Genomic DNA, 12259 nt, shown 5'->3' on the forward strand with positions numbered 1-12259 from the left:
ATTTTTAATATGATACTATTGTAAATGGTTTTTAATTTTAATTTCCAACCATTTATATAGTGAACCCATTATACTATATTGAAACAATTGATTTTTATATTTCAATTGCATATTATTCAGCCTTACTAAACACATTTATTAGTTTTGGTAACTTTTAAATAAATTCTTTAGGATTTTTTATGTAGATGATTATTTTATCTCTGAAAAAAGTCAGTTTTACTTCCTCCTTTCCAATTTATATGCCTTCTGTTTGTTTTTCTTGTCTTACTGCACTAGTTAGGACCTTTGCTACAATGCTGAACACATGTGGTGAGAGCAGACACTTTGTCTCATCCTTGCCTTGCCTTGATCTTAGGGGAAGATCATTCACCCTTTCACCATTGAGTATTATCCAAGTCTTCTATATCCTCACTGATTTTCTGCCTATGTATTATAAACATTGTTGAGAAAGGGGTGTCCCCAACTATAATTGTAGATTTGTCTATTTTTCATTTTAGGTTATCAGCTTTTGCTTCACATATTTGGAAGCTCTGTTGTTAAGGGTATACAGGTTTATTATTATTATTATATCTTTTTGGTGAATTGACCTCTTTATCATTATGAGATGAACCTCTTTCTACCTGTAATACACATATTCTTTGCTCTGAAATCTACTTCGTCTGATATTAACAAAGCCACTCCAGGCTTCTTTTTTAAGTGTTAGCATCCTTTCACTTTTATCTTTATCTTTATGCCTAAAGTCAGATCTTGCCTATAGTTGGGTCTCGCATTTTTCAATACAATCTAACAGTCTCTGCCCTTAATTGGGATGTGCAGACCACTGTATATAATGTGATTATTAATGTTGAGTTTAAACCTGCCAACTCATTTGTTTTCCTTTTGGCCCATCTGGTGTTTGTTCCTTTTTCCACTTACTTGTCCTGCCTTCTTTCAGATTAATGAACTATTTTTTATGATTCCGTTGTATCTCCTTTGTTGACTTCTTCCTCCCATCTCTTTGCTTTCTGTTTTAGTGGTTGCTGTAGAACAGGGTTTCTCAGCTCTGGCGCTACTGGTATTTTGAGCCAGATAATTCTTTGTTAGGGGGTGGGGGGTTCTCTTGTGTATTGCAGAGTGTTTAGCAGCATCCTTGGCATCTACCCACTAGATGTGGGTAATACCCATCCACACATTGTGACAGATATCCCCAGGGAGCACTCCTAAAACTACAGCTCTAAGGCTTACAGCATAAATCTTTAACTTATCAAGCAAATGTTATACGACTGTATGTATAGTATCAGAAACTTACAAAAGTGTACTTCCCTCTCCCACACCCCATCTTTTTTGTCATACATTTTTCTTCTACATATGCTATAAGCCCCAAAACACATTGTTATTTCTACTTTTTAAAATAATCTTTTAAAGAGACTTTAAAAATAAGAAAAAATATTTTATATTTACTCACATATTCTTTATGTAAATTCAAACTTCCATCTGGTATCATTTTATTTTATGCTTAAAGGACTTATTTCAGTATTTCATGTGGTAATTGTTTTCTGGTGATGAATTCTGTCATTATTTGTATGTTTGAAAAAAATCTTTACTTTTGTTATTGAAATATATTTTTACCAGATATATAATTTTAGGTTAACAGTTACTTTCTCTCAGTACTTTAAAGCTATCACTCCACTGTTTTCTGGCTTTCATTTCTGAGACGTCTGCTTTCATTTTTATCTTTGTTCCTCTGCATATAATGTGTCTTTGTTTCTGGCTTCATTTAAGTTTTTCTCTTTATCAGTACTTTTCAGCAATTTGGTTTTGATATGCTTTGATGTGATTTTCTACATGTTTTTTATATTTGCAGTTCATTGATTTCTTTGTATCTGTATGGGTTTAAATTTTTATCAAATTTTTAAAAATGCTGGCTATTATTTCTTCAAATATTTTTCTCTCCCTTCCCTTCTTCCAGGACTCCAACCACATGACTATTAGGTCTTTTTATATTGTCCCACAGCTCACAGATACTCCATTATTTTTATTTTGTCTTTTAACTTTGTGTATCATTCTGGATAGTTTTTATCACTGTGTCTTTAATGTCACTGATCTTTTCTTTTGCAGTGTCTAATCTGCTGTTAATTCCAACCAGTGCATTTTTTAATCTGAGATATATTTTTCATCTCTAAAATTTTTCTTTGGGTCCTTTTTATGTCTTCCATTGTCTCCTTAGCATGCTCACACACACTTTTCTCTATCTTCTTGAGCAAATAATATATGATTATAGCAGCTGTTTTAATGTTCTTGACTACTAAACTGATTATTTGTGTCATTTCGATGTCTATTTCTGTGGATAGACTTTTTTCCCTCATTGCAGGTCATAGTTTTCTGTTTTTTCTTTTTTTCTTTTTTCTTTTTTTTTTCTTTTCTTTTTTTTTTTTTTTTTCATCCTGACCATTTTTGATTGGCTATCAGGCATTATGAATGTCATGTTGTTGGATGTTATCATTTTTTCAGTTCCTTTAAATGTTTGGGGGCCTTGTCCTGGGATGCAATTAAGTTACTTAGAAACAATTTGGTTTCTTTCAAGGATCAGCAAACTATACTCTGCAGGACAAATCCAGCCCACTTCTGTTTTTGTAAATGAAGTTTTAATGGAACACAGTTACTAGCAACAGCTATTCTTTCACATATTGTCTGTGGCAACTTTTGCATTACCACAGAAGACTTAAACAGTTGAGACAGAAGCCATGTGGCCCATACATTCTATTAGGTGCAGGTAGTTGTGGTTTTGGACTGTGAATTTTAAATCATTATAACTAGGCTCAAACACATCTTTATTAAGCAAAATAGGAACCATTACAATCAACACATTTTTTGCCAATGAGAAATAAGCTTGTTTGTTCCTATAGTGTAAAAATCCATGCTTCGGGATTTAATGAACTCTTGGAAAGCATTTTCTGCATCCTGCTCATTGTGGAAGCATTTTCCCTGCAATAAGTTGTCAAGTTGCTTAAAGAAGCATTAGCTTGTTGGTGAGAGGTCAGGTGAATATGGCGGATGAGGCAAAACTTCATAATCCAATTCATTCAACTTTTGAAGCGTTGGTTGTTCGACATGTGGTCAGGTATTGTCATGGAGAAGAACTGAGCCCTTTCTGTTGACCAAAGCTAGCTGCAGGTATTGCAGTTTTTGCTGCATCTCATAGACTTGCTGAGCATACTTCTCACTTGTAATGGTTTCGCCGGGATTCAGAAAGCTGTAGTGGATCAGACTGGCAGCAGACCACCAAATAGTGACCGTGACTTTTTTGGTGGAAGTTTGGCTTTGGGAAGTGCTTTGGAGCTTCTTCTCAGTCCAACCACTGAGGTGGTCATCACCGGTTGTTGTACAAAATCCACTTTTCGTCGCACATCACAATCGGATCTAGAAATGGTTCATTGTTGTTGCATAGAAGAAGAGTAGACAACACTTCAAAATGATGATTTTTTAAAATTTTTGCTCAGCTCATGAAGCACCTACTTATCAAGCTTTTTCACCTTTCCAGTTTGTTTCAAATGCCAAACGACCATAGAATGGTCGACATTGAGTTATTCAGCAACTTCTTGTGTAGTTGTAAGAGGATCAGCTTTGATGATCAACTTCCGATGGCCGGCCACTATGCCCCTCATCTTCAAGGCTCTCGCCCCCTTTGCAAAACTTCCTGAACCACCACTGCACTGTACGCTCATTAGCAGTTCCTGGGCCAAATGTGTTGTTGATGTTGCAAGTTGTCTCTGCAGCTTTATGACCCATTTTGAGCTTAAATAAGAAAATCTCTCGAATTTACTTTTTGTCTAACATCATTTCCATAGTCTGAAATAAATATAAAATAAACAGCAAGTAATAAGTCATTAGCCAAAAAATAAAGCGAGAAATGCCCATTAAGATGATGTATAAGGCCAGGGGTGGTGGTTCATACCTGTAATCCCAGCATTTTGGGAGGCTGAGTCGGGCAGATCATTTGAGGTCAAGAATTCGAGACCAGCCTGGACAACATGGTGAAACCCCATCTCCACTAAAAATACAAAAATTAGCTAGGTGTGGAGGCACATGCCTGTGATCCCAGCTACTCGAGAGTCTGAGGCAGGAGAATCACTTGAACTCTGGAGATGGAGGTTGCAGTGGGCCAAGATCAAGCCATTGCACTCCAGCCTGGGAAACAAAGCGAGACTCTGTCTCATAGAAAAAAAAAATGCTGTAGAACATAACCACATTTATTTAAGAATGTATTCCAAATATCAAACGGCAAATTTCAACAATGCAAAAACCGCAATTACTTTTGCACTCACCTAATAAGATATTTACTCTCTGTCCCTTTACAGAAAATGTTTGCTGACCTCTGCTTCAGACCCTTGCTTTTATGCTTTATTAGATGGGGCCAGGACAGCCCTTGCCTATGGTGAATTTGTCCCCACTTCTGAAGCAATACCCTCTGAGCACTCTACCCGAAGCCTGGAGTGTTTATTACAAAGCTGTTCCACTCTGGCTGATAGAACACATGGTATTCCCAGCCTTGTGGGATCTGGAGGAGATTGTTCCACCTACAGTGGCTCTTCCCTCGGCCTTAGTGGTTTCCTCACATACGCAGTGATCAGTACTCCATGAAGAATGAAGGGAGACCTTCTGCAGATCTCTGGTGCTTTCCTCTTGGGTACTCTATCTTGTGAATTCTAGCTTTTTGGCCTTCCTGAATTTTTTACTCTGTCACCTCAACTCAGGAAGACTGCCAGCTCAGCTAGGGTTCTCCCTCCCTCCACCACAACCTAGAACCTCTCCTGGCAGTAAGGCAGGGCGATCATAGGGCTCACCTACGATTTGTTTGTTTCTCTTCTCTCGGGGAGCATTGCCCCGTACTGCCTGTTGTCCATGTCTGGAAAACATGTTAGGTTTCTTATGTGAGCTAAGAATTCTTTACCGTGTGCACCAAGTCGCTTTTTCCATTATGTGTAGCCAGAAACTTCTTAACAAAAATAGTCACCCAAGAGGCTGGAGTGCTGGTTTTGAGGAGAATATATCATTCTCCTGAACCCTGAATAGCATGTCATAAAGGAAATAGTAGGACAAACAAACAAAGCCCAATCAAAAACTGAAAAACAACATATTGCTCTAAGAAAGGGATATTTTAAAATAGATGAGTCTAATTCTTATGAATGCCAGTGGGCAGCATCACAGACCAGGCATGGTCAGTCTGAGTTCCATTGATGCTTCTGTTATTATTGTAGTTTTGTTTCGTTTAAATAAGAGATTCCAGAGAAGGTTTCAGAGGACTAGAATTGAGTAGATCTTTCAGGCAAATTTCTCTCTTTCATTAGTGCTCTCAAAGGAGTGATAGGGTTGATTACTCTTGAGATATTTAGAGGATGTTTTAGATCTGATGATGAATGTCTAATGAATTTAATGCATTTGCTTGTATTAAGCTGATGCCAAATTCCATATAAATCTATACTACTTACTGGGGTGATAAGTTCTGGAAGTTTAGTAATATAGGACTGTCTTTTACTGCCCTAAATTTACTGTTGAATTGGAGCAAACCCAGTGAGGCCACAGGTTTCCAGGCCACTTACTTTGGATTGGTAGGTGCTTACCCCTGAAAGGCAGGTATCCAACGGGATGCAGGGAGATGTGTAAATAGGGCAGCAGAGGACGGAAGTGGAATTGAGGGGCTGGACCTCTAGAGAAGTTTCAGGCTTCAGATGAAACCAGGTCAAAGCAGGCAACGTGGCACTGCTCTGACCAGATGATCCCCAGCAGGTTCAGTAGTCACATTTGCAAAGTTTATCATGAAGGACACAGAGGACCCAGAATCTGGTACATTTCGGAGCTGACCACATGTCATAGAGAAAGTTCTGTTTTAAATGCATAAGGCTGGGGGGCTGGGTCCTTCCCTCCCTAAGTCTCAGGTGGCGGTGTTTTCAGGGAACTCCAGGCATTCATGACTTTGTCCATTTCAGCATGTCCTCTCACAGGCAGTGCCTTTCTTGACTGGTATGTTCCAGATGGTGAGTTTTTACAGCGGCTATGTAGGAAGAGATGTTCTTCAGTGTTAACATAATGGTTGATGAGGTATTGAGCTTGCAGGCCGGACACCTTCTTTCTGCTTTTATACTATACCATCTGAGTCCCTAAATAGCCAGGTGAATTTGGGCAAGTTGCTTTAACCTCCTGAAACATTAGTTCCTCTTCTCTAAAGTAAAGGGGTTGGGTTGTGTAGCTCAATTGTAGTAATAGCCTCCATTAACTCAGTACTATTTAATGTACCAGTTGCTATAATAGACATTTCATATACAATGCCCAAATCCTCAAAATAGTCCTGTGATATAAGTATTTTTGTTATCTTAATTTGTCTGAAGAGGAAACCGAAGCCCAGAGACGTTAAGGGATGTGCCCAGATTTGCACAGCTAGGAGGTAACAGAGCCAGGGCTCTGTGGCATGTCTTGACTCAAAACCAGAGGCTGACTTCTACCGCTAACCAATTATTATGGTGCAAAGTATGATTGAGCATATACAGTTGGAATGCAGATCTTGAAATCTCATATAAACCACAGGAAAATAGACCAAGAGGGTGTGGATGGTGATCCATTTCTGCTTAGTTGAAAACTGCTGATGAAAGATACAATAAATGCATCATGAATACAATAAGTGCTTTTTAATTTGGGTTCTACTCACCCAGATTTTGATAGAAAAGCAGATACAGTGTCTGTGTTTTTTGAGTAAACAGTTTGAAATAACCTCTGCTACTGAGAACTTTGAGAGTCTCAGCGGGTAAGGTAAATCCTTTTAAAACCAGTATCCTTTTTCTAAACTTTAGGGCTCTCAAATTAAGCATTCTTTTCATGCATCAGCAACTTCTGAGTCCAGCAATTAATTACTGTAATGTTAAAGGTCTTTTATGTTTATGATACACGCTTGCATTCTGCAGGCTTATTATGGATTGTAATTTTTTCATTAACTCCCCTCATATTCATTATTTGCACTCTTTTATATCTTAGTTGGTAATTTATATAACATTTGAAAGTAATAAAACTATGTTTCATTAAAGTCACTCTATGATTCCAGCTCTTCACTGAAGTTAATAAAAACTGTTTTGGCAAAAATAAAGGTTAGTTTCTGTGAGACCAATACTTTGAGAACTTACTTTCGAGTATGAGGGATTACACTTAGGAGTGGGGCAGATGGGCTTCAAATCTTAGCTTTGCTTCTTAATGGCTGTGTGGCCTTGAACACATCAGTTTCACCTCTCCAAACCTCATTTTCTTTATCTGTAAAATGGGGAAGATGAAAACAATAGCAACCTCCTGTTAATGAAAGCTGTGCACTGTTTGAATAAATGAACCAAAGAAGTAATGAAAATTCACCAGTGCACTCATGAATCCAATATGGAACATTACTCTCTTTTTTTAAGAAAAATCAACAGGCAACTGTCACAGTGATAAGGATTTTGCTGGAAACCTGGGCGAGTTTGGGCGGGAATGAGTTTACTTCTTTAGGAACAGCAGTCTACCACTGTGTACCTAACTCACACTGTGCAGAGTGAAGAGCCTGCAACTGCTCCATTTAAATACAATGGCTCTGAAAAATACAATGACAAGGATCTCAAGGAGATAATTTCAAAATTGCCACTGTTTTCTCCATTGCTGTCTATATTGATGTTGCCTTGTCCATTATGATAGAGAGAGAGGCTTCTTGAATCTCAAATATGTACTCAACACAGGCAGAGAAGAGAGCAAGGTACTAAAAAAGAACAAATCAAAATTATAATGAACTAATTATATTCTCCTGTAATTGAGACACTGATTTTCTTGATGGTGGTTCAACCCAGTCTGACATCTTCTGGCAACCTAGAGCTGGAAAGTTTCAGATCACAAAACAATAATAATGATAACAACAACAAATAGCATTTTGGTAGACCTTTGGGGTTCACACAAGCTTTCCATTTATTATCTCACTGGTTCTTTATAAGAACCCTGGGAGGTAAGTAAGAGTCAGTGGCAACCCCAGCTTTCCAGGTGCTCAGGTCAAAAATTTTGACATCGTCCCTGATTCTTGTTTTTTACAAAGTCCACATCCAACTTGTCAGCAAATCCTATTGGCTGTTCCTTCCAAATGTTCACTGACCACTTCTCTTCCACCCCTGCCTCCCTGCTCCAGGCTGTCACCGTATCATCCCTAGATTATTGCAGTAACCTTCAGACTGTCTCCCTGTTTATGCCTTCAACCCACAATAGTTCTCAACCTACTTGTCACACTGCAGCCTTTTTAAAACAAAGCAGATCCTGTCACTCTGCACTGAAAATCCCATATCCCTTTCCCATCTCACTTGAATTAAACATCAAAGTCACTGCAGGTTTCTACACGATCTGGCCCTGGCCACTATTACCTTCTGACTCCAGCTCCTGCCACACACTCCCTCACTCTGCTTCAAGCATACTGACCTCCTTGCCCTTCGTCAAGCAGGCTGGGGGTGTGGTTTTTGTTCGTTTGTTTCTTGGGATTCAAATTGGGTGCCCCCCAAAAGATATATCCAAGTCCTTGCCCCTGGTACCTGTGTGTGAATAGGGCCTTATTTGGAACTAAGTGCAAACGGAACGTACCGCTGGAATTGAGTTCAGGATCTCAGCATGAGATCATCCTGGATTGAGGGTGATGCCCAGGTCCAATGACTGGTGTCCCTAAGAGAAAGGAAAGGGAGATTTGAGATGCAAGGCAGAAGGCCACAGAAGCAGAGATCAGAGTCACACTGCCACAAGCCAAAGAATGTCAGGAGCCACCAGAAGTCAGAAGAGGTAAAGATGGACTCTCCCTAGATCCCTCAGGAGTGGGGCCCTGCTGACACCCCAATTTCTGACTTCTGTGCTCAAGAACTGTGACAGAATAAACTTCTGTTGTTCTAAGCCACCACATTTGCCATAATTTATTACTAGGGTTGCTGAAAGGATTTAATGATTTTGTCTGTATAAAGAGTTTTATTGTGTTTAATAAGAGTGTTATTAAAAGTGTTTATTATTATAAACACTTTTGTGTTTTTCTATAAGTGTTTGCTATTAGTTTTATCCTTATTTTACACACAACAAAACAAAGTGCTGAGAGGGTAAAGGACTCCTCCAAGAGCTCACAGCTGCTAAGTGGAGGGTTGAACTCAGAACTCTAATATTATGGCTCCAGGTCCTGCCCTGCTGCCTGACATTTTGACTAGACATGACCCCTGGTGGATGGTAATCTCGGTCATCAAGTCTCTTCCAGCTCCTAGTATCCTATGAACTGGCCAAGTGCTTTTCAACAAAGAGGTTTTTATTTTTCCTCAGCCAACCGAAACTCCCCAAAAGTTCTCTGAAATGCCGAAGGAGATGATCAAAACGTGAAGCAGAGCACAGCCACATGGCCCTTCTTCCTGCCACAGAGACCAGAAGGAGCAGAGCATTGAACCAACCAGACTTGCTTGGTAGGGCCACCACCTTTCCAGTGAACACATAGGTCTGAGCTGAACATGCCACAGAACTCCAAACACACAGGCTCCGGATATGGGGGATGTACCTTAATGTCATCAGGAGTTAGGAGTCTGGTCAATAGGAAGCATCAGGAAGCACGATCTCTAGATGTCAGAGGGTCCCCAAATAGATGACAGTTCTCACAGCCCAGGTTCCCAGTAGAAATTTTTTCAGTAAGTCAGCATCCCTAAATCCCTGCCAAGGCCTGGTGGTGATTCCTGGACTCCCAGCAGGTGGGGGATGGTGGAAAGGTGGTGATGATGGTGGTGGTGGAATGCAGAGTAAGGAGGGAGTTCAATGAAGCTATTCCCTCCGCCCACCTCACCAGCAAGGGACGTCAGATGCTCCTCCATGTGGGGCTGGCTTCAAAGCATGCTAGGAACAGAGGGACCCAGCTGAGGGGACAGAAGCAGCAGAAGTACAAGGCGCTCCTCCTGCTTCCATGATGCCTCGTAAAGGCACTCTCTGGTTACCCTAATTCAGACCATGCTCCTTCCCCTCATTGTGAGGCCTGGGATAGTTCTGGTCACTAACAACATAGCTAACAAATTACCTCATTTAACTGAATGCATCTGGAATGCTCAGGGATTTCTAGTTTGAACAGGTACATTTCTAAAAGGTGGACGTAAATAGAACCATTGTTGGCCAAGTCCTGTTTTCAATGAGTTAAGAGTGTGGGTCAAGATCCTATAGTAAATGTTTCAATAGTTTCCTGGCCATTCCTTTCCAGTTGTTTTTATCCTTGGATGATTTGAGGGGAGGTTAGGTTTCTTAAGGCGGGAGTGGCTCTGCTGTTTATGTAGAGAGCCCTAAGAGACAATCAAAGAATCTAAGAAGGAATTACAGATAGATTGAAACTGCAAATGAAACGTATCTGACGGAATCTGTAATCTATTTCTACTTTCATTCCACAAACATTTCTGCACCCCTGCATCAAGGAGGACCACCAAATGGAATGGAAGAGCCTGTCAACAAATGATTACAAATTGGTGTGACCCACAATGATACGTTAGAACGAGAGGGCCATTTGAGCAGAGGAGCTAACTCTGCAGCCATTTGTAAGAGCTCCATTCAACTTCTGGCCTCATCACCTGTGAGCTGCAGAACCTGGTACAAGTCTCTTAACTTTGTAATCTCAGACTCCTCGTCTGTAAAATGGCACTAATACCTACCTGTGGGGTTGTAAGGAGGGTGGTTTGAGATAATGTAGGATATAGCCCAGTCCCTAGCACATGGTAGAGATGCAATAAAAGTCTGTTCCTTTATACTAGAAAGAGTCCCAAAACGGCTTTATATAAAGCAGGGGACATTTTAACAGGTTCTGAGGATGAACAAAAGCCTGCCAGGTAGAGTGGGATCCGTTTCAGGGATCCTTTTGACAACATTGTGATTTCTGCCCAACTTTTCAGGAATCCATATGCCGGCTGACTGACAGTAATTTTACAAAGCCAGACATGTCTGCATGCTTTTTCTGGATCTCTTTTTATTTATTTATTTTAATTTAACGGTTATTTTGTGGTAGTTGCAAAACGTCCTCTAACTGCCAGCCACAAATCTGCCAGAAATCTCATAGGGGGTATTAAGTATGCGAAGAAACTGGAAGGATGGAAGGAGCTGGTTTCCTTCCATTAAAATGGAGTGAAGTCTTCCAGGTGGGCTACATAGTGTTTGAGCCTAAAGAAGAGGAAGCTGAGTTCAAAGCTACATGCATGCTCTCCTCCATCAATCCCCATTAATGGCTGTGCGTAAAGGCACCAAAGTTGTGCCAGATTGCCTTGGGCCCCAGAGAACCTTCAGTATCCGAGCCACCAGTGAGCTTCCATTTCTCATGCACTTGGAATTCTGGCCAGTGTGAGGAAAGACAGCTCTCCCTCTGATGAGTTCTGGGATGCAATGAGGGAGGAAACTTCAGCAGTGCTTTGGCTGTGCCAACCCTGGTGATGGCTCCGGGCACTGCTACAGGGAGGCTGTCGGGGATGCAGGATCCTATTTGGCAGTAAGCCAGCTCATTCATACTTACGTATGAGTGTACACACAGAGCTTCCCCTGCCTGCGTGGGGCCCTCCTCTGTTGGGCTGTCCTCTTCAGAAAGGAACATTGGAAACTGATCCTCTAGGTTGGTGGAGGGACGCAGTGTAGAGATGACGCCTATCAGCTCATGCACCTAGAACTCAGATGGCACTCCCACTGCACACTGTTTTCTCTGCCTGGGTGCCCACCCCCATCTTCTTTCCTGACCTCAAGACTCAGTTCAAATGCCGCCATCCCTGTCAACTGGACTATAAGATCCAAAGCATAGGGACTTTATGGTTTTATTTATGATTTTGTCCCTGGTGCCTAGCACTGTGCATGACAAATAGCAGGTGCTAAATAAATATTTGTTGACTGAATAACAAGCCAAGACTTTACATTATCCCTAAAGAGCATGACTTCACTCCAAATTTCACAGCTCCACATTTCATACCACACAGTTGTTTACATGTCTGTCTCTCTATCTAAACCAGGGATTTTTTTTGTATGACAGTCATATTTTAAAATTTTTAATTGACAGATACAAGTTATATATATTTATTATGTACAATATGTTGTTTTGAATTATATACACATTATGGAGTGGCTAAATCAAGCTAATGAACATATGCATTACCTTGCAAACTTTTTTATGGTGAGAACACCTAAAATCTATTCTCTTAGCAATTATCAGGAATATAATACAATGCAACTAATGGTAACCTAGGGATTCTTAACCCAGGGTCCA

General features: G+C 40.4%; 1 protein-coding gene across 2 annotated transcripts in view; it reads left to right on the forward strand.

Annotated features, from left to right (window-relative positions):
* ASIC2 (acid sensing ion channel subunit 2) overlaps window positions 1-12259 on the forward strand; it is a 1138845-nt gene that overhangs the window by 960574 nt on the left and 166012 nt on the right. The gene's annotated exons all lie outside the window — the stretch shown is intronic.

This window comes from Gorilla gorilla, chromosome 4 (assembly GCF_029281585.2).
Source record: "Gorilla gorilla gorilla isolate KB3781 chromosome 4, NHGRI_mGorGor1-v2.1_pri, whole genome shotgun sequence".
Classification (NCBI taxonomy): Eukaryota; Metazoa; Chordata; class Mammalia; order Primates; family Hominidae; genus Gorilla; species Gorilla gorilla.